Here is a 25268-nt window from a genome sequence, read left to right as displayed (position 1 = left end):
TGTAGGAGCGCAGATACCCCAGCCTTGCTGCTGGTTCCCTCATGAACAAATCCACCCAGTGACTTCTCTTGTGACATTCTCCAGGCTGCACTGGCTCTACTGGGATCTCTACCTGTTCTGAGAGGACCAAGAACACTGCAGCTATCCTTGGCATTCACATCATGGGCACACAGTTCCATCAGAGAGCATCTTCAGGGCTGGTGTGAGCAGAGCCATGCAAAGGGAAGGTGTTGTGCCCACAGGTGTGAGGCAGAAGTTCCAGCCTCTGATCGGCCCTTTTCCATGGCTGCTATAGTGGATCCCATTGACCTGAACCCTGACCCGTGGCTGGACATCAGAGCCTTACTACTGATCCACCTTTCCACTATGGACATGCCTGGTGGTCACTGGACTGTGCTTGACCCTTGACAGACCTGACTCTGATCCTCATCCTGACCTGCAGATTTACTCCCCAGCTTGACTTCAGTCCTGCCTCATCACCATGAACTTTCTGGTTATGTGCTCTCTCTGATTCCCTCATGCTTTCTCCAGTGCTTCTGTGACGCCATGTCGAGACATGTCACAGAGCTGCACCAGGAGAACAAAACTCCCCACATAAATGGCTTGTTCCTAGCCAGTATCATTGTGTAGGTCAGTTCCCTGTCAGGAAAGTGGCAGAGCCAGTGCAAGTGATAGGCCAGGCCTGGGCCAGAAGGCTACGTGGCCCTGCCTTTCAGGGCCTTTTCCTGTAAAGGCAGATCTCATCACGAGTCACTAGTGATAATGACACTTGTTGAGACAAGCTTGCCTGAACAGTCTCTATAATTCTGTGGGGGAGGCAGGTGTGGGTCTGTGTGTGTGTGTGTGTGTGTGAGCGAGAGAGAGAGACAGAGAGAGAGAGAGAGAGAGAGAGAGAGAGAGGGGATATTAGCAAAGAACAAGCCCAGAGCCAGACATGCTTCCACAGTGCATGAACTACAGCCCCAGCCCTTGCACATTGCCTCATGCCAGTCAGAACATGCAGGGGCCCGGGTCATTACTGAGACAGGAAACCGTAGTCTTGGGAGGACTTGTGGAGGCGGCTGTGTGCCACCATCAGGACAGGGAGAACATCGAGCTGCTCCCTAAAGGCTGGTGCTACAAACCACACCCCAGGATGCTGTCCTGCTGGTAGCAGGGATAGGGTGTTTCCCCTGACCAAGGAAGGACTGGCCAAGGAAGGAGCCTCCCTGCCCACTGAAGATGTATTCAGCCTTACCAAATGACACAAAGACCTACACTGGTCTACCCAAGCATGTACATGCACATGCACAGAGAGAGAAAGAGGCAGTGGCAGTGCCTGAATTCATTGGTTTGTGGTGGAGCTTGCAGGCAAGGAACCAAAAGCACCCAGGCATGCTGCTGGGACCCACAGAGCCATGATTTTCTTTTGGTGTCCTCGTTGGTTTACAGCAATGGCAGAGCCAATAGGAGCTAGGGGGAGGTGTCTGTGGACATTTTGAAATCTCTGCAACAGCTCCTTTGATTTTGCCATTGCAGAGTTCCCTCTCCTCTTTTCTGAGCCCAAATAAATTCCCTGCCTACATGCCTTGAACCTCTCCACTCGCAGCTCGGAAATGCCTCCACCTCCTGCTGTGGTCTCCCAAGAGCCCCAATGGCACGAGAGAAAGGTTGTCAGCAGAAGCCAGCTCTCCATTCCCCCCACACAGGAGGAGGCTGAGTTCCTTGCCCTGATGCAGACAGGCTCTAGGGAGAAGAGCCTGCTTGGCCAAGAAGTCAGGATGGCCGAGCGGTCCAAGGCGCTGCGTTCAGGTCGCAGTCTCCGTTAGGAGGCGTGGGTTCAAATCCCACTCCTGACAGGCTTCTCTCTGCCTCTTTTCCTTTCCCGGATTGGCAGGGAAGCGCCTCAAAGCTGGACCTTCACCCTGGAAAGCCTTCTTTGCAGGTTGTGCTCTCCACTCTGAGCCCTTCTGGGTTGGCCCTATGGTTTGTGGCAAAGGAGCAAGTAGAGTGCCTAGGGTCAGCTGCCTGCTCCGTGTCTGATGTCCCAAAAGAGGTCAGGGCAGCTGGGGTGACACCAATATCAGTTCTGCCTACCTCTTGGCTCTCTTCCCCCTGCCTTTGCAGAGGTACTGAAAGGTACCTTGAGTACCTCTGGCAAGGTACTGCTACAGTAAGGTCTCCCACCTATAGCCTCCCCTAAGGCTAAGGCCATAGCTTCCCCAGACTTCAGCTCTGCTCACTCACGGGGCCAGTAATCTGTGCAGAGCCGGCTCAAGTGAAACAGGCTCCTCTGGCAATCTGTTGCCTCAGGGTGTATCCAACAGAGCAGCTTCACACCCAGTCATTCTGCAGGGCAGGGGAATCAGCCCAGGCAGGTGCCAGGATCTGCATTTCTCCTGGTCGATTCTCCACCCACACAGTCCATAACGTGTCAAATTGGATGCAAAGATGTGTGGCAGAGCGTGTCCGAAACCTTCCTAAAGAAAAGCCAGGCATTGTGCCCTGTTGCCCTGTCATCCATGGATGCATATATCAAAGAGGACTCTCTTTGGAGAGTGCTCCAACACTTGTCTTTCTCCTATCATCAGGGACTTCTGCTCTCTGCTCCCCAGTCTGCAGAGATTGCCATCCCCACTGGGAAGATGGCAAGCGCAAGAAAAGGCCCTGGACAAGAGCCTAAGGAACAAAGGAAGGCTTACAACTAAGAAGAGGAGGCCAGAGAGTGGGTGGGTTCCATCTGGTTGGGAAAGGGCAAGCCATCACTCCCTGGGATCTCCATAGGCATGTGCGTAGGGGACTTGACTGTTTCTTCCACACAGGGCTCTATGCTCTTGCTGAGCACTGCAGGATCTCATGCCTACAAGCAGATCAAGCTGCCTTCCGTGAGAGAGACACACACACGTATGGACCTGTTTAGCCCAGCCAGAAGCCATCTCTAGGAATGGCTTGCAGCAGTGAGCCACAAGCTCACATCTCTCTCTGCCTGGTCAGGAATGGTGTGGCCCATTCAAGGCTTTTCCATTGCAGAGCAATGTTGGATTGGTGTCCCACAGCAGCTGGGACCTATTTTACTGTGGAAGACCTGGGAAATGCCCTGCGCTCCAGGGAAACGTGAGTCATCCTGCCGTTGATTTGGTGGGTGCACAAGGAATACCAAGCTCATGTCCTCATTCCTCCTAAAGTGCAGTTTCCAAGAGGCAGAGGGGCATTTTCAAAGAGTTTAGCATCATTCCTGAAACCACTGGTGCCTCATGATCCTCAACATGTGACAAAACAGTTGAAGGAGGAAGAATGCTCTAAAGTTCCTCAGGACAAACATTCTTCTCCAAACACAATGGACTTCCTGGTTATAGCAGGAGGCAATGATAGAGGAGGAGAGTTCCTGTGCAGCTGCCAAAAGGGAGAAGTAAGCTCTAGACAGAGCTCTAGAGAGAGGGGATGCTGAGTGGGTGGCTAAGGGAGGCTGGAAGCAAAGGAAACACCACAACAGGACTCCAGCTGTGCTGCACAATGTCTTTAATGAGAAGGACGGAGAAAAGGCGGTGAATGAAGCAGTACACAGAGCAAGACACACGTTTCCAGGTTGCTGGGTGGTGACTCCAAAGCGGGTGGTCGTCCGGCTTCAGCAGTTTAGACTGCAGCGAGGGACAGGCAGGCACAGTCCGCCTGCACCCAGACCAAGGGAGCCCCCAGATGCAATGGGCACCCCTCCAGCGCTCAGGGAGCTCCCAACGGCAGCTGACAGAGAGGATCCCACGGCTGTGTTCTGAGGGAAGGAGGTGAGGATGGGCCCCGGCAGGGTCACCACAACCGGGGAGGCCTCGATGGCAACCACTGAGTCAGCGCAGCGGGCGACGCAGGGCTCACTGCAGCTGCTTGCAAGAGGGGTAGGGCCGGAGGTGCCGCACGGGCGTGGCTGGCAGGGTCTGAAGCAGGACATGTCGCTGTGAGGGAGGCAGAGCTGAAACACAGAGCAGGGGAGGGAAAAGAGGGCACAAGTTCCAGCTGCAGACATGGTTGGGGCATGCTCACAATACCTTCCCCTTCCCCTTGGTCCACCCATGCCAAGAAGGCCTTCTTCTGTAGCTCTCCTGTTAGAAACCGTCATGTTGGAAGGTCTCTGCCCTCACTTCTCATGCCTGCCCTCTTCACCGAGAGCTCGTGAAGGCCTCTGTGGGCTTCCTTCATTCCTGCTTTCAGAAGCAGCTCAGGTGGCATGAACGCATACCCCTCCAAGTAACAGGACACGGGAATGCTAGCCAGGGTTTCACATAAGATCAACTGGAGTGGGCTAAAAGCACCGATAGAAAGACTTAACATACAACATGGCTGTAAAAAAAATTTCTGTGCTCAAGATGGCCATGGATGCACTTGGCTACTCAGTTAGACATGACCTTCTGCAGGTGGAAATTCTGGCATACTTTCAGCTGCAACCTGAGAGGCCTCTTCTGTTTGAAAGAACACTTCTTTTCCCTCCCAAAGAACTCTGTTTCCTAGCTCCCCATCACCACCACCACCCACCCTTAAAAAGAGGAACATATAAGGGACTTAAAAGATGTCAAGTGCTAAGCTTATCAGCCACCTATGAAAGCTGAGCGGCCAGCGTGACAGCAATTCAGCCCACAGGAAACGAGAGAGCAGAGCCAGACTTACCGAGATTGCCAAGGAAAGTGAGGCAGAGAGAGGAGGATAGCAGAGCCTGGTGCAGCACACGCTTTTATGCTGTGTCCCAGAGCCCCTGGGGACCCAAAACATTCCTTGCTCATGAAGCACCTGGGAGTTGCTGCTCCTGGCAGTGTTCTCACTGGTGATTTTGCCCTTGATTCTCTCAGCTCAAGTGTGGTGCTCCCATTTCATTCGAGTTGGCGTTGGAATGCCTAACCTGCGTCATCAGCCCCATTCTGGACCCTTAGGGCCCATGAACTCAGAGGTCTCAGGCACATTGTGCCTCGAGGTTGTCCATGGATTTGTGTCAAAAGGATTCCTCTTTGACTCATCCCGCTATCCCTGAGGTCGGCATGGCCATCAGCCATGGTGACGTTTGGTCCATGAAGGACACCTCAAGTCAGCTTTCAAGGAGTTTCAATGGAGGGACTCAAGCTTACCCTGAGAGAGCTCTCTCCTCCCTGGTTCATGGCAGTTGCTCAGGAGATGGTGAGCCTCCTTCAGGGACAGTATGAAGACTGAACATGGTAGTCAGACTGCATTGTAGCTGCTTTTGGCCACCGTGTTTTCCCCATCAAGTGAAAGGGAAGGCAGGCCAAAGTGAGTCGGTTTGCTCTGAAGCATAGGTCATAAGAGAAGAGGCTGAGGACGCTGGCTTGGTGGAGTCTCGAGAAGAGGATGTCAGGAGAGGAGGAGGGGAAAGGAAAAGCCAGCTGGTGAAATGGAGAAAGAAGACTCATAGGGCACAGGATAGTCCAGTAACGGGCTGGGGGAGGGACAGTGCCATCTCCCTGCACTGAGTCACATGGGGCCTTGACCAGCCATAAAAGAGCATTGTCCTTACAGGCAGTGGTACCCTAAAAGCATCATTCACCCTTGGGAATGATGTTTCAGGAATAAGGCAAAATTCTTTGAAAATGGCCCTTGGTCTCCTGAAGTGCTGCATGGAATGGGGACATGAGCTCAGTAGTCCTCTCATGCCTGAGGCCAGGATGCTGCCTCTGCTGAAATCAACAGCAGGTGACTCACGTTTCCCTGGAGTACAGGGAATTTCCCAGCTCTTCCACAATACAACGGATCCCAGCTGCTCCTGGAGACTGATTCAATGTTGCTCTGGAATGAAAAAGCCTTGAATGGGCCACGCCATCTCTGACGCAGGAGAAATGGCTGTGAGCTTGTGGCTAGTTGTTACGAGCCACTCCTACAAAGATGGCCATGCAGGCTTTGGGGCTCTGTGGTGGACTTGCTGGGGGAAATAGGTGCATTTTGGTGAGGTCACTTTCAGGGAAGGATGCAGGCACCTCTTTGGTCTTCCTCCTGCACTTGGATGCGCATGAGCACCTCCGTTGCCAAAGCAGAACCTAGAACCCTGGCTAGAAGCCGAGTGAAGCCCTCCTCAAGTGCCCTACATACATGCCTGTAGAGGTCCCAGAGAGCCACTGCTTGCCCTTTCCAGACAGGAGGGGACCAGCCTCTTCTCCAGCCTCCTCCTCCTCACTGTAAACCTGCCTTTCTTCCCTGGGCTCTAGGACAGTCAAAACAGGCTGTGGTGCACTCTGATCAACATAACCACCAGCGACATCACCACAGCCCTCACTCCTGCCCCAAAAGTGCTTCCCTTCAGCTCACATGAGCCGTTTTTTCTGTTGAGCCCTGCCAGATGGCAGGAGACTTGAGTCTCTTCTCTTGTATGGGACTGTGCATTCTTCAAGATCTCTCTGAACTTAGCTCAACATGTGCTGAGCAACTACAGTCATCTGAGGGGAGAGAGGTCTCTGAGGTTCAGCCTCTGTCCTTCCACTGAAAGCACTCAAGAGTGGACTCAAAGCGTCCTTCACGGGTCAAACATCACCATGGCTGGTGGCCAGGGAGGCAGAGGAGTCAAAGGGGATGAACAAGACACAAATCCACTTACAACCTCAAGCCACAGTGAGCCTGAGACCTCTGAGCTCATGGGCCCTAAGGGTCCAGAATGGCGCTGATGACACAGGTTAGGCATTCCAACACCAACTCGAATGAAATGGGAGCACCACACTTGTGCTGAGAGAGGCAAGGGCAAAATCACCAGTGAGAACACTGCCAGAAGCGGCAACTCCCAGGTGCTTCATGAGCAAGGAATGTTTTGGGTCCTCGAGGGCTCTGGGACACAGCATAAAAGCGTGTGCTGCACCAGGCTCTGCCATCCTCCTCTCTCTGCCTCACTTTCCTCCGCGATCTTGGTAAGCCTGGCTCTCCTCTCTAGCTTCCTATGGGCTGAATTGCTGTCATGCTGGCTGCTCAACTTTCATAGGTGGCTGATAAGCTTAGCACTTGAGTTCTTTTAGGCCCCTTACGTTTTCCTCTTTTCAAGGGTGGGTGGTGGTGGTAATGGGGAGCTAGGAAAGAGAGGGATCTTTTGGAGGGAAGAGGAGGGTTCTTTCAAGCTGAAGAGGCATATCTGGCTTCAGCTCAGGCATGCCAGTACGCCAGAATTTCCACCTGCTGCAGGTCTTCTCTAAAGAAATACCCAAGTGCATCCTCTGCCATCTGCAAAGCAGAAACATTTGTTTTGGAGATGCAGTAAGACTGGTGTGTCCACAGGTCCTTTAAGCCCACTCTAAGGGAATGTGTGTGAAAAGCTGCTCAGCATTACTAAGTTTTGCTACATGGAGGGGGATGGGTCCACACATGCTTGGGAATCAAAAGTGAGGGGAGGTCACAGCAGCCTCCACATGCCCCCAGTAAGGAGGGCAGTTATGAAAAGAGGGGGTGGAGTTTTTCCAGCTGGGCAGTTTTTGACAGGAAAATTACAGGAGAAGGCCTGTGTGGCATGGAGAGACCAAGGGGAATGCAGAAAGTATTGCAGGCTTCCCCAAACCATTTCTGCTCTTCCATGTGGCTTCTCAGCCTACAGCATGGTGTCGGCCTCCCTAAATTGCTCCTGTTTCCCTCAAAAGTGTGGGGCACTTCCCACATACTCTGCATTAGCCATGGTCCTCCAACTCGTGCTCTCTTACCTCCCCTGCTCTGTGTTTCAGCTCTGCCTCCCTCACAGCGACCCTCACAGCGACATGTCCTGCTTCAGACCCTGCCAGCCACGCCCGTGCGGCACCTCCGGCCCTACCCCTCTTGCAAGCAGCTGCAGTGAGCCCTGCGTCGCCCGCTGCGCTGACTCAGTGGTTGCCATCGAGGCCTCCCCGGTCGTGGTGACCCTGCCGGGGCCCATCCTCACCTCCTTCCCTCAGAACACAGCCGTGGGATCCTCTCTGTCAGCTGCCGTTGGGAGCTCCCTGAGCGCTGGGGGGGTGCCCATCGCATCTGGGGGCTCCCTTGGTCTGGGTGCAGGCGGACTCTGCCTGCCTGTCCCCCGCTGCAATCTAAACTGTTGAAGCCAGACGACCACCTGCTTTGGAGTCAGCACCCAGCAGCCTGGAAACGTGTGTCTTGCTCTGTGTACTGCTTCATTCACCGCCTTTTCTCCTTCTTTCTCATTAAAGACATTGTGCAGCATAGCTGGAGTCTCGTCATGGCATCTTCTTTTCCTTCAGCTACACTTAACTGCCCACTCTGCAAAGGAAAGCATTACTCTCTTTCCATGGGGTTTTTCTTTCTGCCCAAAGTTGAGGAGAGTCTATTCCCATGCTGGCATCACATAGTATCCACCTGTAGGCATGGGGCTCTGCCGGGTTTGAGTGGAGCTTCCTGAATGGTTCTTCACCATCAAAATAAGCAAACTGTCTCAGAAAGCCAGGAGACTAGGACCACCAAGGCCACATGCAAAAGTGAGATTTCACCCTCTGTAGGCCTCAGAGAAGCAGAGCATGGCTCTCTGCTTTTCAGTTGGGTGAAAATGCATGTACCTGGGAATCTAGAGGGGAGGAGCTGTCCAGCTGTCCACTAAGGAACTCCAGTCCTGACTAGCCCATGAGGAGATCAAAAGGGATTGGTCTTTCTGTGGCAAAGAAGCCAGTTTGAATCGGTGTTTTTGTGACTGCTCATAAAGGCTCTGCTCTCCGTCTGCATTCATGCATGTGGCCACGTCACGTCTGTGGGCTCTGTTTGTGTGTGCTTGTACGTATACTCGCTCTGGATGCTAGGATAGCAAAGGAGAAGGTGGGAGAAGAGGCCAAGAAAGCCAAAGAGAAGGCAAGGGAGCAGCAGAGGCAGTAACACCACGCAGCTGGAGGCCTGCAGGGTAGGGAGTGCTGGTGGAGCTGTCCAAGGGGAGAAGCGCCAGGTGTCAGCAAGGGTGTTTGCCAAAACACTTCCTAGCAGAGGATGGTTTCGATCCATCGACCTCTGGGTTATGGGCCCAGCACGCTTCCGCTGCGCCACTCTGCTTCCCACAGCTCTTCTTTTTAGAGCTCACAGAACCCTCCCTGGCACTCCTGCACAGTGACACCTCCAGTGCCTGGGCTCATGGGGTGTTGTGTTCCCCCTGCCTAGGCCTGGGCCTGGGAAGAAATTTGCTATCCAGGAAGCCCAGAACCTGGGCTGAAGCGCCCTTGGTTTTTCCCCCCGACATCATCTACAGCCCCTGGAGAGGCGGGCAGTTTCTGTTTGTGCAGTTGCGCTGCCTCTGCAGGGAAAGCAGAAAGCTCAGAGAGAAGGCAGAGCCTACCTGCCTCTGTTTGGCTCAGAGCACCTCTTCCCAAGTAGTTGGAGAGTGTATGCTGCATTCAGGGCCAGCAGGAGGCTTTTGCTCCCCTCCACCTGCACTCCTATGCCTATCTGCAAACAGTGCGCGCCAGCTACCCGCCAGCCCTGGAAGCTACCTGCCAGCCCTGGAAAGAGATGGAGCAGCTCATCCTGGAGGTCATGTCTAGGCATGTCAAGGAAAAGAAGGTGATCAGCAGCAGTCAACATGGATTCTTCAAGGGAGAGTTGTGTTTAGCCAAGCTGATAGCCTTCTAAGATGGCATGGCTGGATGCATGGATGAGGGCAGAGTGATGGATGTTGTCTACCTTGATGTCAGCAAGGCTTTCAACACTGTCTCCCAGAACATCCTCATAGGGAAGCTCAGGAAGTGTGGGTTACGTGAGTGGATCAAAAATTGGCTGGATGTCAGCGCCCACACTGTTGTGAGAAGCAGTGGCAAGTCTAGTTGGAGGCCTGTGGCTAGCGGTGTCCTCCAGGGGTCAGTGCTGGGTGCAATGCTATTGAACTTCTTCATCAGAGACTTCAATGAAGGGACAGAGTGCATCCTCAGCCAGGTTGCTGATGGAACAAAGCAGGGCAGGTTGTGCGGCCCTTCAGAGGGGCCTAGACAGCTTGGAGAGTTGGGCAGAGCGGAACCTCTTGAGGTTCAACAAGGGTGAGTGCTGGGTCCTGCACCTGGGGAGGAATAACCCCAGACAGAAGTAGAGATTAGGGGTTGTCCTGCTGGAAAGCAGCCCGTGGGGAAGCATTTTGGGGTCCCATTTCACAACACGTTGATCATGAGGTAGCAGTGCGTCCTTGTGGCCAAGAAGAGCAATGGGATCCTGGCCTGCATGAGGAGGAGCGTTGCCGGCAGGTCAAGGGAGGTGACCCTCCTTCTCTCCTCGGCTCTGGTGAAGCCAAACCTCAACTGTTGTGTGCACTTCTGGGCTCCCCAGTACAAGAGAGATGTGCAACTACTAGAGAGGGTCCAGCATAGAGCGACAAAGATGATTAAGGAACTTGAGCATCTGTCTTATGAGGAAAGACTTAGCGACCAGGACCTGTTTATCCTAGGGAAGAGAAGATTGAGAGGGCATCTTTTTGGCATGTGCAAATATCTGAGGGGGAGGATTGTAAAGAGGATGAGGCCAAAATCTTATCAGTTGCCGACAGGGAGAGTATAAGGACTAATAGGTAGTATTTGAAAGACAAGAGATTTCATCTACATATGAGGAAGAACTGCTTCACTGTTAGGATTACAGAATACTGGAAAAGGCCGCCCAGAGAGGTTGTGGAGTCTGCTCCTTTGGAGATCTTCAAAACCCACCTGGATGAGATCCTTTGCAACGTGCTCTAGGTGACCGTGCTTGGTCAGGAGGGACATTGGATGAGATGATCTGTAGAGGTCCCTTCCAATCTCAGTTATGCTGTGATTCTGGGACCTCAGAATCCAATGCATGCTCTCTTGCTGCCTCACATGGACGTTTTGTTCACCTCATTTCAGTCTGTAGAAAGGGCAGAGGGAAACCCCAATAGAAGTCAGGCCCATAGTCTTCCTGGGTTGGAAGGAAGCCCTTGCCTCCTTGCATACAGTGGGGCAAGAACCTCAAGGTTTGTGCAAGCAGAAAGAAAAACTTCCCTTTGAATATGCAGCCTTGCATAGTAGAGTAAAGAATCATAGAATCATAAAATGCTTAGGGTTGGAAGGGACCTCTAGAGATCATCTAGTCCAACCCCCCTGCACACGCAGGGTCACCTAGAGCATGTGGCACAGGACTGCATCCAAGCGGGTTTTGAAGATCTCCAGAGAAGGAGACTCCACAACCTCTCTGGGCAGCCTGTTCCAGTGCTCTGTCACCCTCACTGTTAAGAAATTTTTCCTTAAGTTCCTGTGGAACTTTTGGTGCTTCAGTTTCCGGCCATTTCCTCTAGTCCTATCAGTGGCCACCACTGAAAAGAGGCCAGCACCATCCTCTGCACTCCCTCCCTTGAGGTACTTATATACACTGATTAGATCCCCTCTCAGCCTTCTCTTCTCCAGGCTGAACAGGCCCAGCTCCCTCAGCCTCTCCTCATAGGGCAGATGTTCCAGGCCTCTGAACATCCTTGTGGCCCTGCGCTGGACTCTCTCCAGCAGCTCCACATCCCTCTTATACTGTGGAGCCCAGAACTGGACACAATACTCCAGATGTGGCCTCACTAGGGCTGAGTAGAGGGGCAGGATCACCTCCCTCAATCTGCTGGAGACGCTCTTCTTAATGCACCCCAGGATCCCATTGGCTTCTTGGCCACAAGAGCACATTACTGCCTCATGGTCAACTTATCATCCACCATGACACCCAGGTCTTTCTCCGCAGAGCGTCTCTCCAGAAGGTCAGTCCCCAGCTTGTACTGGTGTCTGGGGTTATTCCTCCCCAGGTGCAGAACCTTGCACTTGGCCTTGTTGAATTGCATGAGGTTTTTCACCACCCAGTTGTCCAGTCTGTCCAGGTCCCTCTGGATAGCAGCGCAGCCCTCTGGGGTATCGGCTACTCCTCCCAGTTTGGTATCATCAGCAAACTTGCTGAGGGAGCACTCTGTGCCTTCATCCAGGTCATTGATGAATAAATTGAACAGGACTGGACCAAGGACTGACCCCTGGGGGACCCAAAGGAATTGTCTGAGAGAAAAGAGCTTTACCTTTGAGGTGGAGGAGGAATATGTGAGGCTGTGCCATTAATGGGGGATAAATTTAAGTCTTCCCTGTCACTCTTAGGCCCCTGTTGCCCTGATGTGCAAATCCATCCAAATATTGCACGGTGTTGAGATGGAGAATGGCCTTGGCATTGTAAGGTCTGGCAAGAGTAAGCAGGGCCACTGGCTTTGCCCTCCTGACCTAGGAGCTGTGACCCAAATGTTGGGTCATTGTGGCTTTGCAGTCAACTGCTAACACTTCTAGGGTCAACACTGTACATGAGCAGGGGCTGTGGTTCTACGAGCAACTGCCAAGAGCCCTGCCACTGCCTCTGCTCTTCTCATTGGCCAGTCCCAGCTCATAGTTGTGTTGCAGCCCTGCTATTGCCACCCCTGATAGCCACGTGGCAGCCCCTGACACTGCACCAGGCCCATGGAAATGAGAGAAATGCCTGTTGTTCATCCCTGGAGCAGTAGATGGGATCTCAAGCAAGATCAGCTTTTTGTCTTGAGTTATGGTCTCCATCCAGAAAAAAACTGTGCACAGGCAGATTTTAAAAATGTGCCAGTGTCAGCGAAGCCCAGAGGCCACCCTGATGTCCAGGTGCTGGATCTGCATCCATGCGCCCTGGATGCAGGCACTTCTGCTTCACAATGAAGCTGCAACTCTGGGACTTCCACAGAGCTCTGCTTCCTCCACTCACACCCTCTTGGCAGAGGCCTGCAGCCTCAGACAGGGACGAGCAGGCATGTGCTTGTAGCCTGCATGCGTTGGTGGTATAGTGGTGAGCATAGCTGCCTTCCAAGCAGTTGACCCGGGTTCGATTCCCGGCCAACGCACACCCACTTTTCTTCTTCTTCTAGCTGCTTGCAGAGGCCCTTCCATCTCTTGCCAGAAAAGAGCCTGGCTTTCCCCAACAAGCTCATGTTCTTCCCTGGGGCAGCCACTCCCCTTACTGCATGCACAGGCAGCATGGGCCAGTCCACAGAGCCCAGGAGAGACAGCCTTGGTTTCCACATTGCCTGCCTTGCTGGGGCACATGCCAGGGGCTGAAGCAGAACAGTGGCTGAGGCTACAAGTGATGCTGGCCAGGAGTCAAGCACAGACCAGCTTCCTGGCAGGCAGCTGTGCTCATGACAGTGAAAGAAATGTTCACAGGCACATACCCCTGCCCCATTTCCCCCAGCGCCCACATGAGTCCTGCCCCCTCCACTCCATCCCTCCTTGCACACAGCCTCTGCCATCTCCTCCACATTCCCCACCCCAACCATCTCTGCCTGCTCCCAGGTCTGTAGGAGCGCAAATAGCCCAGCCTTGCTGCTGGTTCCCTCATGAAAAAATCCACCCAGTGACTTCTGTTGTGACATTCTCCAGGTTGCCCTGGCTCTACTGGGACCTCTACCTGTTCTGAGAGGGCCAAGAACACTGCAGCCATCCTTGACATTCACATCACAGGCACACAGTTCCATCAGAGAGCATCCTCAGGGCTGGTGTGAGCAGAGCCGTGCAAAGGGAAGGTGTTGTGCCCACAGGTGTGAGGCAGAAGCTCCAGTCTCTGATCTGCCTTTTTCCACCTTGGAGTTCCAGCGTGGGGAGCACTTTCTCAAAAGCCTTTTTCACTGGGGCATTGGGAGACTCCTTCAGACTGTCCCAGCCTCCTCCAGGGCTCACCCTTCCTGCCCAGGCCTCCAGTCTCCAAGCAAGGCAGAACAAAGACCTTTTTCCCCCCGAGAGAGGCCATGGGGTGGTACCACAGGCAAAGTCTTTAACTTCTTGGTTATTCAGATTTGAAGGGAGTGGAAAAGACGCATTTATTGTCGTCATGACTCTTGACCATCCTGACTTCATGTTGGCTTGTCCAGAGTAGAATGAAGAGCTCACGTGTGCTGAAGTCAAATCACAGCTCCAAGACACATTTTTTTTTCTCTGTTTGCATAAAGGAATAGATAACTTTTCTCTTCCCTAATAACAGAGCTGATTTTTTCTGAGTTTTGATTTTCTTGGAGAAGAGTGGGAAGGAAATTGTTCAGTGAGATCTAGGCGACCCATGTAGGGATCTCTTCCTGCCTGCTCCTGGGCTTGCTGAGCAGAGAGAGAGTCCGCTCTCAGTCAGGGCCTTGAGGGCACTAGTGAGCCTGACCAGCCTTGTCTGGGAATCCCAAGCATGCAGCCTCTTCCCGTGGACCCAGCAGCTCTATTTAGGCTCAGTTCTGGACCATTTTCTCTGACGATGCTGGGTTGTGGGAGTATTGGTCTCTGGCTCTGACAAAGACATGACCCTGCCTAGCTTTGGATCCCATTGGCCTGAACCCTGACCCATGTCTGGACACCGCAGCCTGACTACTGATCTGCTATGCCTGGTGGTCACTGGACTGTGCTTGACCCTTGACAGACCTGACTCTGATCCTCATCCTGACCTGCAGATTTACTCCCCAGCTTGACCTCGGTCCTGCCTCATCACCATGAACTTTCTGGTTATGTGCTCTGATGCTCTCATGCTTTCTCCAGTGCTTCTGTGACGCCATGTCGAGACATGTCACAGAGCTGCACCAGGAGAACAAAACTCCACACATAAATGGCTTGTTCCCAGCCAGCATCACTGTGTAGGTCAGCTCCCTGTCAGGAAAGTGGCGGAGCCAGTGCAAGTGATAGGCCAGGCCTGGGCCAGAAGGCTACGTGGCCATGCCTTTCAGCAGGAGCTAGGAGCAGGACTGGAGCGTGGCCTTTTCCTGTAAAGACAGATCTCATCACTTCACGAGTCACGAGTGATAATGACGCTTGTTGAGACAAGCTTGCCTGAACAGTCTCTATAATTCTGTGGCGGGAGGCGGGTGTGGGTATGTGTGTGTGTGTGTGTGTGTGTGTGTGTGAGAGAGAGAGAGAGAGAGAGAGAGAGAGGATATTAGCAAAGAACAAGCCCAGAGCCAGACATGCTTCCACAGTGCATGAACTACAGCCCCAGCCCTTGCACATTGCCTCATGCCGGTCAGAGCATGCAGGGGCCCGGGTCATTACTGAGACAGGAAACCGTAGTCCTGGGAGGACTTGTGGAGGCGGCTGTGTGCCACCATCAGGACAGGGAGAGCATCGAGCTGCTCCCTAAAGGCTGGTGCTACAAACCACACCCCAGGAGGCTGTCCTGCTGGTAGCAGGGATAGGGTTTTTCCCCTGACCAAGGAAGGAGCCTCCCTGCGCACTGAAGATGTGTTCAGCCTTACCAAATGACACAAAGACCTACACTGGTCTACCCAAGCATGTACATGCACATGCACAGAGAGAGAAAGAGGCAGTAGCGGTGCCTGAATTCATTGGTTTTTGGTGAAGCTTGCACCACAAAGCTAGCACCACAAAGGCACCCAAGCATGCTGCTGGGACCCACAGAGCCATGATTTTCTTTTGGTGTCCTCGTTGGTTTACAGCAATGGTAGAGCCAAAAGGAGCCAGGGGGAGGTGTCTGTGAACATTTGAAATCTCTGCAACAGCTCCTTTGGTTTTGCCATTGCAGAGTTCCCTCTCCTCTTTTCAGAGCCCAAATAAATTCCCTGCCTACATGCCTTGAACCTCTCCACTCGCAACTCAGATATGCCTCCACCTCCTGCTGTGGTCTCCCAAGAGCCCCAATGGCACGAGAGAAAGGTTGTCAGCAGAAGCCAGCTCTCCATTCCCCCCACACAGGAGAAGGCTGAGTTTCTTGCCCTGACGCAGACAGGCTCTAGGGAGAAGAGCCTGCTTGGCCAAGAAGTCAGGATGGCCGAGCGGTCCAAGGCGCTGCGTTCAGGTCGCAGTCTCCGTAGGAGGCGTGGGTTCAAATCCCACTCCTGACAGGCTTTTCTCTGCCTCTTTTCCTTTCCCGGATTGGCAGGGAAGCGCCTCAAAGCTGGACCTTCACCCTGGAAAGCCTTCTTTGCAGGTTGTGCTCTCCACCCTGAGCCCTTCTGGGTTGGCCCTATGGTTTGTGGCAAAGGAGCAAGTAGAGTGCCTAGGGTCAGCTCCCTGTTCTGTGTCTGATGTCCCAAAAGAGGAGACACCAATTTCAGTTCTGCCTACCTCTTGGCTCTCTTCCCCCTGCCTTTGCAGAGGTACTCAAAGGCTGCTACAGAAAGCTCCCACCCGCTTAGCCCTAAGGCTAAGGCCATAGCTTCCCCATACGTCAGCTTCTGCTCATTCACGGGGCCAGTAATCCGTCAGGAGTCAGCTCAAGTGCAACAGGCTCCTCTGGCAATCTGTTTAGCCTTCTGCTCACAAAGACCCTCAGGATGTATCCAACAGAGCAACTTCACACCCAATCATTCTGCAGGGCAGGGGAATTAGTCCATGCAGGTGCCAGGCTCTGCGTTTCTCCTGGTGGATTTTCCGCCCGCGCAGACCATAATGTGTCAAATTGTATGCAAAGATGCTTGGCAGAGCATGTCCAAAATCTTCCTAAAGAAAAGCCAGGCATTGTGCCCTGTTGCCCTGTCATCCATGGATGCATATATCAAAGAGGACTCTCTTTGGAGAGTGCTCCAACACTTGTCTTTCTCCTGTCATCAGGGACTTCTGCTCTCTGCTCCCCAGTCTGCAGAGATTGCCATCCCCACTGGGAAGATGGGCAAGCGCAAGAAAAGGCCCTGGACAAGAGCCTGAGGAACACAGGAAGGCTTACAACTAAGAAGAGGAGGCCAGAGAGTGGGTGGGTTCCGTCTGGTTGGGAAAGGGCAAGCCATCACTCCCTGGGATCTCCATAGGCATGTGCGTAGGGGACTTGACTGTTTCTTCCACACAGGGCTCTATGCTCTTGCTGAGCACTGCAGGATCTCATGCCTACAAGCAGATCAAGCTGCCTTCCGTGAGAGAGACACACACACGTATGGACCTGTTTAGCCCAGCCAGAAGCCATCTCTAGGAATGGCTTGCAGCAGTGAACCACAGGCTCACATCTCTCTCTGCCTGGTCAGGAATGGTGTGGCCCGTTCAAGGCTTTTCCATTGCAGAGCAATGTTGGATTGGTGTCCCACAGCAGCTGGGACCTATTTTACTGTGGAAGACCTGAGACTTGCCCTGCGCTCCAGGGAAACGTGAGTCATCCTGCTGTTGATTTGGTGGGTGGACAAGGAATACCAAGCTCATGTCCTCATTCCTCCTAAAGTACAGCTCCAAGAGGCAGAGGGGCATTTTCAAAGAGTTTAGCATCATTCCTGAAACCACTGGTGCCTCATGATGCTCAACATGTGACAAAATAGTTGAAGGAGGAGGAATGCCCTGAAGTTCTTCAGGACAAACCTCCTTCCCCAAACAGAACGGACTTCCTGGTTACACCAGGAGGCAATGATAGAGGAGGAGAGTTCCTGTGCAGCTGCCAAAAGGGAGAAGTAAGCTCTAGACAGAGCTCTAGAGAGAGGGGATGCTGAGTGGGTGGCTAAGGGAGGCTGGAAGCAAAGGAAACACCACAACAGGACTCCAGCTATGCTGCACAATGTCTTTAATGAGAAGGAAGGAGAAAAAGTGGTGAATGAAGCAGTACACAGAGCAAGACACATGTTTCCAGGCTGCTGGGTGGTGACTCCAAAGCGGGTCGTCGTCCGGCTTCAGCAGTTTAGACTGCAGCGAGGGACAGGCAGGCACAGTCCGCCTGCACCCAGACCAAGGGAGCCCCCAGATGCAATGGGCACCCCTCCAGCGCTCAGGGAGCTCCCAACGGCAGCTGACAGAGAGGATCCCACGGCTGTGTTCTGAGGGAAGGAGGTGAGGATGGGCCCCGGCAGGGTCACCACGACCGGGGAGGCCTCGATGGCAACCACTGAGTCAGCGCAGCGGGCAATGCAGGGCTCACTGCAGCTGCTTGCAAGAGGGGTAGGGCCGGAGGTGCCGCACGGGCGTGGCTGGCAGGGTCTGAAGCAGGACATGTCGCTGTGAGGGAGGCAGAGCTGAAACACAGAGCAGGGGAGGGAAATGAGGGCACAAGTTCCAGCTGCAGACATGGTTGGGGCATGCTCACAATACCTTCCCCTTCCCCTTCGTCCACCCATGCCAAGTAGGCCTTCTTCTGTAGCTCTCCTGTTAAAAACTGTCATATTGGAAGGTCTCGGCCTCCACTTCTCATGCCTGCCCTCTTCACCGAGAACTCGTGAAGGCCACTAACGGCTTCCTTGCTCCTGCTTTCAGAAGAAGCTCAGGTGGCATGAACGCATACCCCTCCAAGTAACAGGACACGGGAATGCTAGCCAGGGTTTCACATAAGATCAATTGGAGTCGGCTAAAAGCACTGATAGAAAGACTCGACCTACCACATCTCTGGAAAAATGTTTCTGCGCTCAAGATGGCAGTGGATGCACTTGGCTACTCAGTTAGACATGACCTTCTGCAGGTGGAAATTCTGGCGTACTTTCAGCTGCAGCCTGACAGGCTTCTTCCATTTGAAAGAACACTTCTTTTCCCTCCAAAAGTAGTCTGTTTCCTAGCTCCCCATCACCACCACCACCCACCCTTGAAAAGAGGAACACGTAAGGGGCCTAAAAGAACTCAAGTGCTAAGCTTATCAGCCACCTATGAAAGTTGAGCAGCCAGCGTGACAGCAATTCAGCCCATAGGAAGCTAGAGAGGAGAGCCAGGCTTACCAAGATCGCGGAGGAAAGTGAGGCAGAGAGAGGAGGATGGCAGAGCCTGGTGCAGCACACGCTTTTATGCTGTGTCCCAGAGCCCCTGGGGACCCAAAACATTCCTTGCTCATGAAGCACCTGGGAGTTGCTGCTGCTGGCAGAGTTCTCACTGGTGATTTTGCCCTTGCCTCTCTCAGCACAAGTGTGGTGCTCCCATTTCATTCGAGTTGGTGTTGGAATGCCTAACCTGTGTCATCAGCGCCATTCTGGACCCTTAGGGCCCGTGAACTCAGAGGTCTCAGGCTCACTGTGCCTTGAGGTAGTAAGTGGATTTGTGTCCTATTCATCCCCTTTGACTCCTCTGCCTCCCTGGCCACCAGCCATGGTGATGTTTGACCCGTGAAGGACGCTTTGAGTCCACTCTTGAGTGCTTTCAGTGGAAGGACAGAGGCTGAACCTCAGAGACCTCTCTCCCCTCAGATGACTGTAGTTGCTCAGCACATGTTGAGCTAAGTTCAGAGAGATCTTGAAGAATGCACAGTCCCATACAAGAGAAGAGACTCAAGTCTCCTGCCATTTGGCAAGCCTCAACAAGTAGAAGGACTTGTGTGAGCTGAAGGGAAGCACCTTTGGGGCAGGAGTGAGGGCTGTGGTGATGTCGCTGGTGCTGATTTTGATCAGAGTGCACCACAGCCTGTTTTGGCTGTCCTACAGCCCAGGGAAGAAAGGCAGGTTTACAATGAGGAGGAGGAGGCTGGAGAAGAGGCTGGTCCCATCCCGCCTGGAAAGGGCAAGCAGTGGCTCTCTGGGACCTCCATAGGCTTGTATGTAGGGCACTTGAGGAGGGCTTCACTCGGCTTCTAGCCAGGGTTCTAGGCTCTGCTTTGGCAATGGAGGCACTCATGTGCATCCAAGTGCAGGAGGAAGACCAAAGAGGTGCCTGCATCCTTCCCTGAAAGTGACCCCACCAAAATGCACCTATTTCCCCCAGCAAGTCCACCACAGAGCCCCAAAGCCTGCATGGCCATCTTTGTAGGAGTGGCTCGTAGCAACTAGCCACAAGCTCACAGCCGTTTCTCCTGCGTCAGAGATGGCGTGGCCCATTCAAGGCTTTTTCATTCCAGAGCAACATTGAATCAGTCCCCAGGAGCAGCTGGGATCTGTTGTATCGTGGTAGAGCTGGGAAAATCCCTATACTCCAGGGAAACGTGAGTCACCTGCTCTTGATTTCAGCAGAGGCAGCGTCCTGGCCTCAGGCATGAGAGGACTACTGAGCTCATGTCCTCATTCCTGCTGAAGTGCTGCTTCAGGAGAACAAGGGCCATTTTCAAAGAATTTTGCCTTATTCCTGAAACATCATTCCCAATGGGGAATGATAATTTTATGGCACCACTGCCTCTAAGGACAATGTTTTTTTATGGCTGGTCAAGGCCCCATGTGACTCAGTGCAGGGAGATGGCACTGTCCCTCCCACAGACAACACTGTGCCCTCTGAGTCTTCTTTCTCCATTTCACCAGCTGGCTTTTCCCTTCCCCTCCTCCTCTCCTGACATCCTCTTCTCGAGGCTCCACCAAACCAGCGTCCTCAGCCTCCTTTCTTATGACCCATGCTTCAGTGCAAACCAACTCACTTTGGCCTGCCTTCCCTCTCACTTGATGGGGAAAACACGGCAGCCAAAAGTGGCTGCGATGCAGTCAGACTACCATGTTCAGTCTTCACACTGTCCCTGAAGGTGGCCCACTATCTGCTGAGCAACTGCCATGACCCGGGGAGGAGAGAGTTCTCTCAGGGTAAGCTTCAGTCCCTCCATTGAAACTCCTTGAAAGCTGACTTGAGGTGCCCTTCATGAACCAAACATCACCATGGCTGATGGCCATGCCCACCTCAGTGAGAGCTGCATGAGTCAAAGAAGAATCCTTTTGACACAAATACATGGACAACCTCAAGGCACAATGTGCCTGAGACCGCAGAGTTCAGGGGCCCTAAGGGTCCAGAATGGGGCTGATGATGCAGGTTAGGCATTCCAAAGCCAACTCAAATGAAATGGGAGCACTGCGCTTGTGCTGAGAGAGGCAAGGGCAAAATCACCAGTGGGAACTCTGCCAGCAGCAGCAACTCCCAGGTGCTTCATGAGCAAGGAATGTTTTGGGTCCCCGGGGGCTCTGGGACACAGCATAAAAGCGTGTGCTGCACCAGGCTCTGCTATCCTCCTCTCTCTGCCTCATTTTCCTCGGCAATTTCGGTAAGCCTGGCTCTCCTGTCTCGCATCCTGCGGGCTGAATTGCTGTTACGCTGGCCGCTCAACTTTCATAGGTGGCTGATAAGCTTAGAACTCAAAATCTTTTAGGTCCCTTACATGTTCCTCTTTTCCAGGGTGAGTGGTGGTGGTAATGGGGAGCTAGGAAAGAGAGGGATATTTTGTGGGGAGGGGAGGGTTCTTTCAAGCTGAAGAGACATCTCTGGTTGCATCTCAGGCATGCCAGTACGCCAGAATTTCCACCTGCAGCAGGTCTTCTCTAAAGAAATACCCAAGTGCATCCTCTGCCATCTGCAAAGCAGAAACATTTGTTTTGGAGATGCACGAGGATTGGTATTTCCACAGGTCCTTTAAGCCCACTCTAAGGGAATGCGTGTGAAAAGCTGCTCAGCAGCTTTTTGCCCTGCTTTTTTGCACGTTTTGCCACATGGAGGGAGATGTCCTCACATGCTCTGAAATGAAGAGTGAGGGGAGGTCTCAGCAGCCTCCACATGCCCCCAGTAAAGAGGGCAGGTATGAAAAGAGGGTGTGCAGTTGTTCCAGCTGGGCAGTTTCTAACAGGAAAATTACAGGAGAAGGCCTGTGTGGCATGGAGAGACCAAGCGGAATGCAAAAATTATTGCAGGCTTCCCCAAACCATTTCTGCTATTCCATGTGGCTTCTCAGCCTGCAGCATGGTGTCGGCCTTCCTAAATTGCTCCCGCTTCCCTCAAAAGTGTGGGGCACTTCCCACATACTCTGCATTAGCCATGGTCCTCCAACTTGTGCTCTCTTTTCCCTCCCCTGCTCTGTGTTTCAGCTCTGCCTCCCTCACAGCGACATGTCCTGCTTCAGACCCTGCCAGCCACGCCCATGCGGCACCTCCGGCCCTACCCCTCTTGCAAGCAGCTGCAGTGAGCCCTGCGTCGCCCGCTGCGCTGACTCAGTGGTTGCCATCGAGGCCTCCCCGGTCGTGGTGACCCTGCCGGGGCCCATCCTCACCTCCTTCCCTCAGAACACAGCCGTGGGATCCTCTCTGTCAGCTGCCATTGGGAGCTCCCTGAGCGCTGGAGGGGTGCCCATTGCATCTGGGGGCTCCCTTGGTCTGGGTGCAGGCGGACTGTGCCTGCCTGTCCCTCGCTGCAGTCTAAACTGCTGAAGCCGGACGACCACCTGCTTTGGAGTCAGCACCCAGCAGCCTGGAAACGTGTGTCTTGCTCTGTGTACTGCTTCATTCACCGCCTTTTCTCCTTCCTTCTCATTAAAGACATTGTGCAGCACAGCTGGAGTCCTGTGGTGGTGTTTCTTTGGCCTCCAGCCTCCCTTAGCCATCCACTCAGCATCCCCTCTCTCTAGAGCTCTGTCTAGAGCTTACTTCTCCTGTGCAGCTGCACAGGAACTCTCCTCCTCTATCATTGCCTCCTGATATAACCAGGAAGTCCATTGTGTTTGGGGAAGGAGGTTTGTCCTGAAGAACTTCAGGGCATTCCTCCTCCTTCAACTATTTTGTCACATGTTGAGGATCGTGAGGCACCAGTGGTTTCAGGAATGATGCTAAACTCTTTGAAAATGCCCCTCTGCCTCTTGGAGCTGTACTTTAGGGGGAATGAGGACATGAGCTTGATATTCCTTGTGCACCCACCAAATCAACAGCAGGATGACTCACGTTTCTCTGGAGTGCAGGGCATTTCCCAGGTCTTCCACAGTAAAATAGCTCCCAGCTGCTGTGGGACACCAATCCAACATTGCTCTGCAATGGAAAAGCCTTGAAGGAGCCACACCATTCCTGACCAGGCAGAGAGAGATGTGAGCTTGTGGCTCACTGCTGCAAGCCGTTCCTAGAGATGGCTTATGGCTGGGCAAAACAGGTCCATACGTGTGTGTGTCTCTCTCACGGAAGGCAACTTGATCTGCTTGTAGGCATGAGATCCTGCAGTGCTCAGCAAGAGCATAGAGCCCTGTGTGGAAGAAACAGTCAAGTCCCCTACGCACATGCCTATGGAGATCCCAGGGAGTGATGGCTTGCCCTTTCCCAACCAGACGGAACCCACCCACTCTCTGGCCTCCTCTTCTTAGTTGTAAGCCTTCCTTTGTTCCTTAAGCTCTTGTCCAGGGCCTTTTCTTGCACTTGCCCATCTTCCCAGTGGGGATGGCCATCTCTGCAGACTGGGGAGCAGAGAGCTGAAGTCCCTGATGATAGGAGAAAGACAAGTGTTGGAGCACTCTCCAAAGAGAGTCCTCTTTGATATATGCATCCATGGATGACAGGGCAACAGGGCACAATGCCTGGCTTTTCTTTAGGAAGATTTTGGACATGCTCTGCCAAGCATCTTTCCATCCAATTTGACACGTTATGGACTGTGTGGGTGGAGAATCCACCAGGAGAAACACAGAGCCTGGCACCTGCATGGACTAATTCCCCTGCCCTGCAGAATGATTGGGTGTGAAGCTGCTCTGTTGGATACATCCTGAGGGTCTTTTTAAGCAGAAGGCTAAACAGATTGCCAGAGGAGCCTGTTGCACTTGAGCTGACTCCTGACGGATTACTGGCCCCGTGAATGAGCAGAAGCTGACGTATGGGGAAGCTATGGCCTTAGCCTTAGGGCTAAGCGGGTGGGAGCTTTCTGTAGCAGCCTTTGAGTACCTCTGCAAAGGCAGGGGGAAGAGAGCCAAGAGGTAGGCAGAACTGAAATTGGTGTCTCCTCTTTTGGGACATCAGACACAGAACAGGGAGCTGACCCTAGGCACTCTACTTGCTCCTTTGCCACAAACCATGGGGCTAACCCAGAAGGGCTCAGAGTGGAGAGCACAACCTGCAAAGAAGGCTTTCCAGGGTGAAGGTCCAGCTTTGAGGCGCTTCCCTGCCAATCCGGGAAAGGAAAAGAGGCAGAGAGAAGCCTGTCAGGAGTGGGATTTGAACCCACGCCTCCTACGGAGACTGCGACCTGAACGCAGCGCCTTGGACCGCTCGGCCATCCTGACTTCTTGGCCAAGCAGGCTCTTCTCCCTAGAGCCTGTCTGCGTCAGGGCAAGAAACTCAGCCTCCTCCTGTGTGGGGGGAATGGAGAGCTGGCTTCTGCTGACAACCTTTCTCTCGTGCCATTGGGGCTCTTGGGAGACCACAGCAGGAGGTGGAGGCATTTCCGAGCTGCGAGTGGAGAGGTTCAAGGCATGTAGGCAGGGAATTTATTTGGGCTCAGAAAAGAGGAGAGGGAACTCTGCAATGGCAAAACCAAAGGAGCTGTTGCAGAGATTTCAAATGTTCACAGACACCTCCCCCTGGCTCCTTTTGGCTCTGCCATTGCTGTAAACCAACGAGGACACCAAAAGAAAATCATGGCTCTGTGGGTCCCAGCAGCATGCTTGGGTGCCTTTGGCTCCTTGCCTGCAAGCTCCACCACAAACCAATGAATTCAGGCACTGCCACTGCCTCATTCTCTCTCTGTGCATGTGCATGTACATGCTTGGGAAGACCAGTGAAGGTCTTTGTGTCATTTGGTAAGGTTGAATACATCTTCAGTGGGCAGGGAGGCTCCTTCCTTGGCTAGTCCTTCCTTGGTCAGGGGAAACACCCTATCCCTGCTACCAGCAGGACAGCCTCCTGGGGTGTGGTTTGTAGCACCAGCCTTTAGGGAGCAGCTCGATGCTCTCCCTGTCCTGATGGTGGCACACAGCCGCCTCCACAAGTCCTCCCAGGACTACGGTTTCCTGTCTCAGTAATGACCCGGGCCCCTGCATGTTCTGACCGGCATGAGGCAATGTGCAAGGGCTGGGGCTGTAGTTCATGCACTGTGGAAGCATGTCTGGCTCTGGGCTTGTTCTTTGCTAATATCCTCTCTCTCTCTCTCTCTCTCTCTCTCTCTCACACACACACACACACACACACAGACCCACACCCGCCTCCCGCCACAGAATTATAGAGACTGTTCAGGCAAGCTTGTCTCAACAAGCGTCATTATCACTAGTGACTCGTGAAGTGATGAGATCTGTCTTTACAGGAAAAGGCCACGCTCCAGTCCTGCTCCTAGCTCCTGCTGAAAGGCATGGCCACGTAGCCTTCTGGCCCAGGCCTGGCCTATCACTTGCACTGGCTCCGCCACTTTCCTGACAGGGAGCTGACCTACACAGTGATGCTGGCTGGGAACAAGCCATTTATGTGTGGAGTTTTGTTCTCCTGGTGCAGCTCTGTGACATGTCTCGACATGGCGTCACAGAAGCACTGGAGAAAGCATGAGAGCATCAGAGCACATAACCAGAAAGTTCATGGTGATGAGGCAGGACCGAAGTCAAGCTGGGGAGTAAATCTGCAGGTCAGGATGAGGATCAGAGTCAGGTCTGTCAAGGGTCAAGCACAGTCCAGTGACCACCAGGCATAGCAGATCAGTAGTCAGGCTGCGGTGTCCAGACATGGGTCAGGTTCAGGCCAATGGGATCCATAGCTAGGCAGGGTCATGTCTTTGTCATAGCCAGAGACCAGTACTCCCACAACCCAGCATCGTCAGAGAAAATGG

General features: G+C 53.3%; 5 non-coding genes across 5 annotated transcripts; 3 read left to right on the top strand and 2 right to left on the bottom strand.

The window, feature by feature from the left end:
* Nucleotides 1-1754: 1754 nt before the first annotated feature.
* Nucleotides 1755-1838, top strand: TRNAL-CAG (transfer RNA leucine (anticodon CAG)). Its single transcript has one exon. It is a non-coding gene; the product is annotated as a tRNA-Leu (tRNA).
* A 7057-nt stretch (nt 1839-8895) lies between these two features.
* Nucleotides 8896-8967, bottom strand: TRNAM-CAU (transfer RNA methionine (anticodon CAU)). The gene has a single exon. It is a non-coding gene; the product is annotated as a tRNA-Met (tRNA).
* A 3742-nt stretch (nt 8968-12709) lies between these two features.
* Nucleotides 12710-12781, top strand: TRNAG-UCC (transfer RNA glycine (anticodon UCC)). The gene has a single exon. It is a non-coding gene; the product is annotated as a tRNA-Gly (tRNA).
* A 2902-nt stretch (nt 12782-15683) lies between these two features.
* On the top strand, nt 15684-15766 carry TRNAL-CAG (transfer RNA leucine (anticodon CAG)). Its single transcript has one exon. It is a non-coding gene; the product is annotated as a tRNA-Leu (tRNA).
* Nucleotides 15767-23656: 7890 nt separating this feature from the next.
* Nucleotides 23657-23739, bottom strand: TRNAL-CAG (transfer RNA leucine (anticodon CAG)). The gene has a single exon. It is a non-coding gene; the product is annotated as a tRNA-Leu (tRNA).
* Between the last annotated feature and the right edge of the window lie 1529 nt (nt 23740-25268).

The sequence above is a fragment of the Tinamus guttatus genome, unplaced genomic scaffold (genome assembly GCF_059628265.1).
Source record: "Tinamus guttatus ecotype Peru unplaced genomic scaffold, ASM5962826v1 Tinamus_guttatus_pri_ptg000942l, whole genome shotgun sequence".
NCBI lineage: Eukaryota > Metazoa > Chordata > Aves > Tinamiformes > Tinamidae > Tinamus > Tinamus guttatus.
Note: the sequence above shows the minus strand (reverse complement) of the source record. Positions and strands in the feature narration are given on the sequence as shown.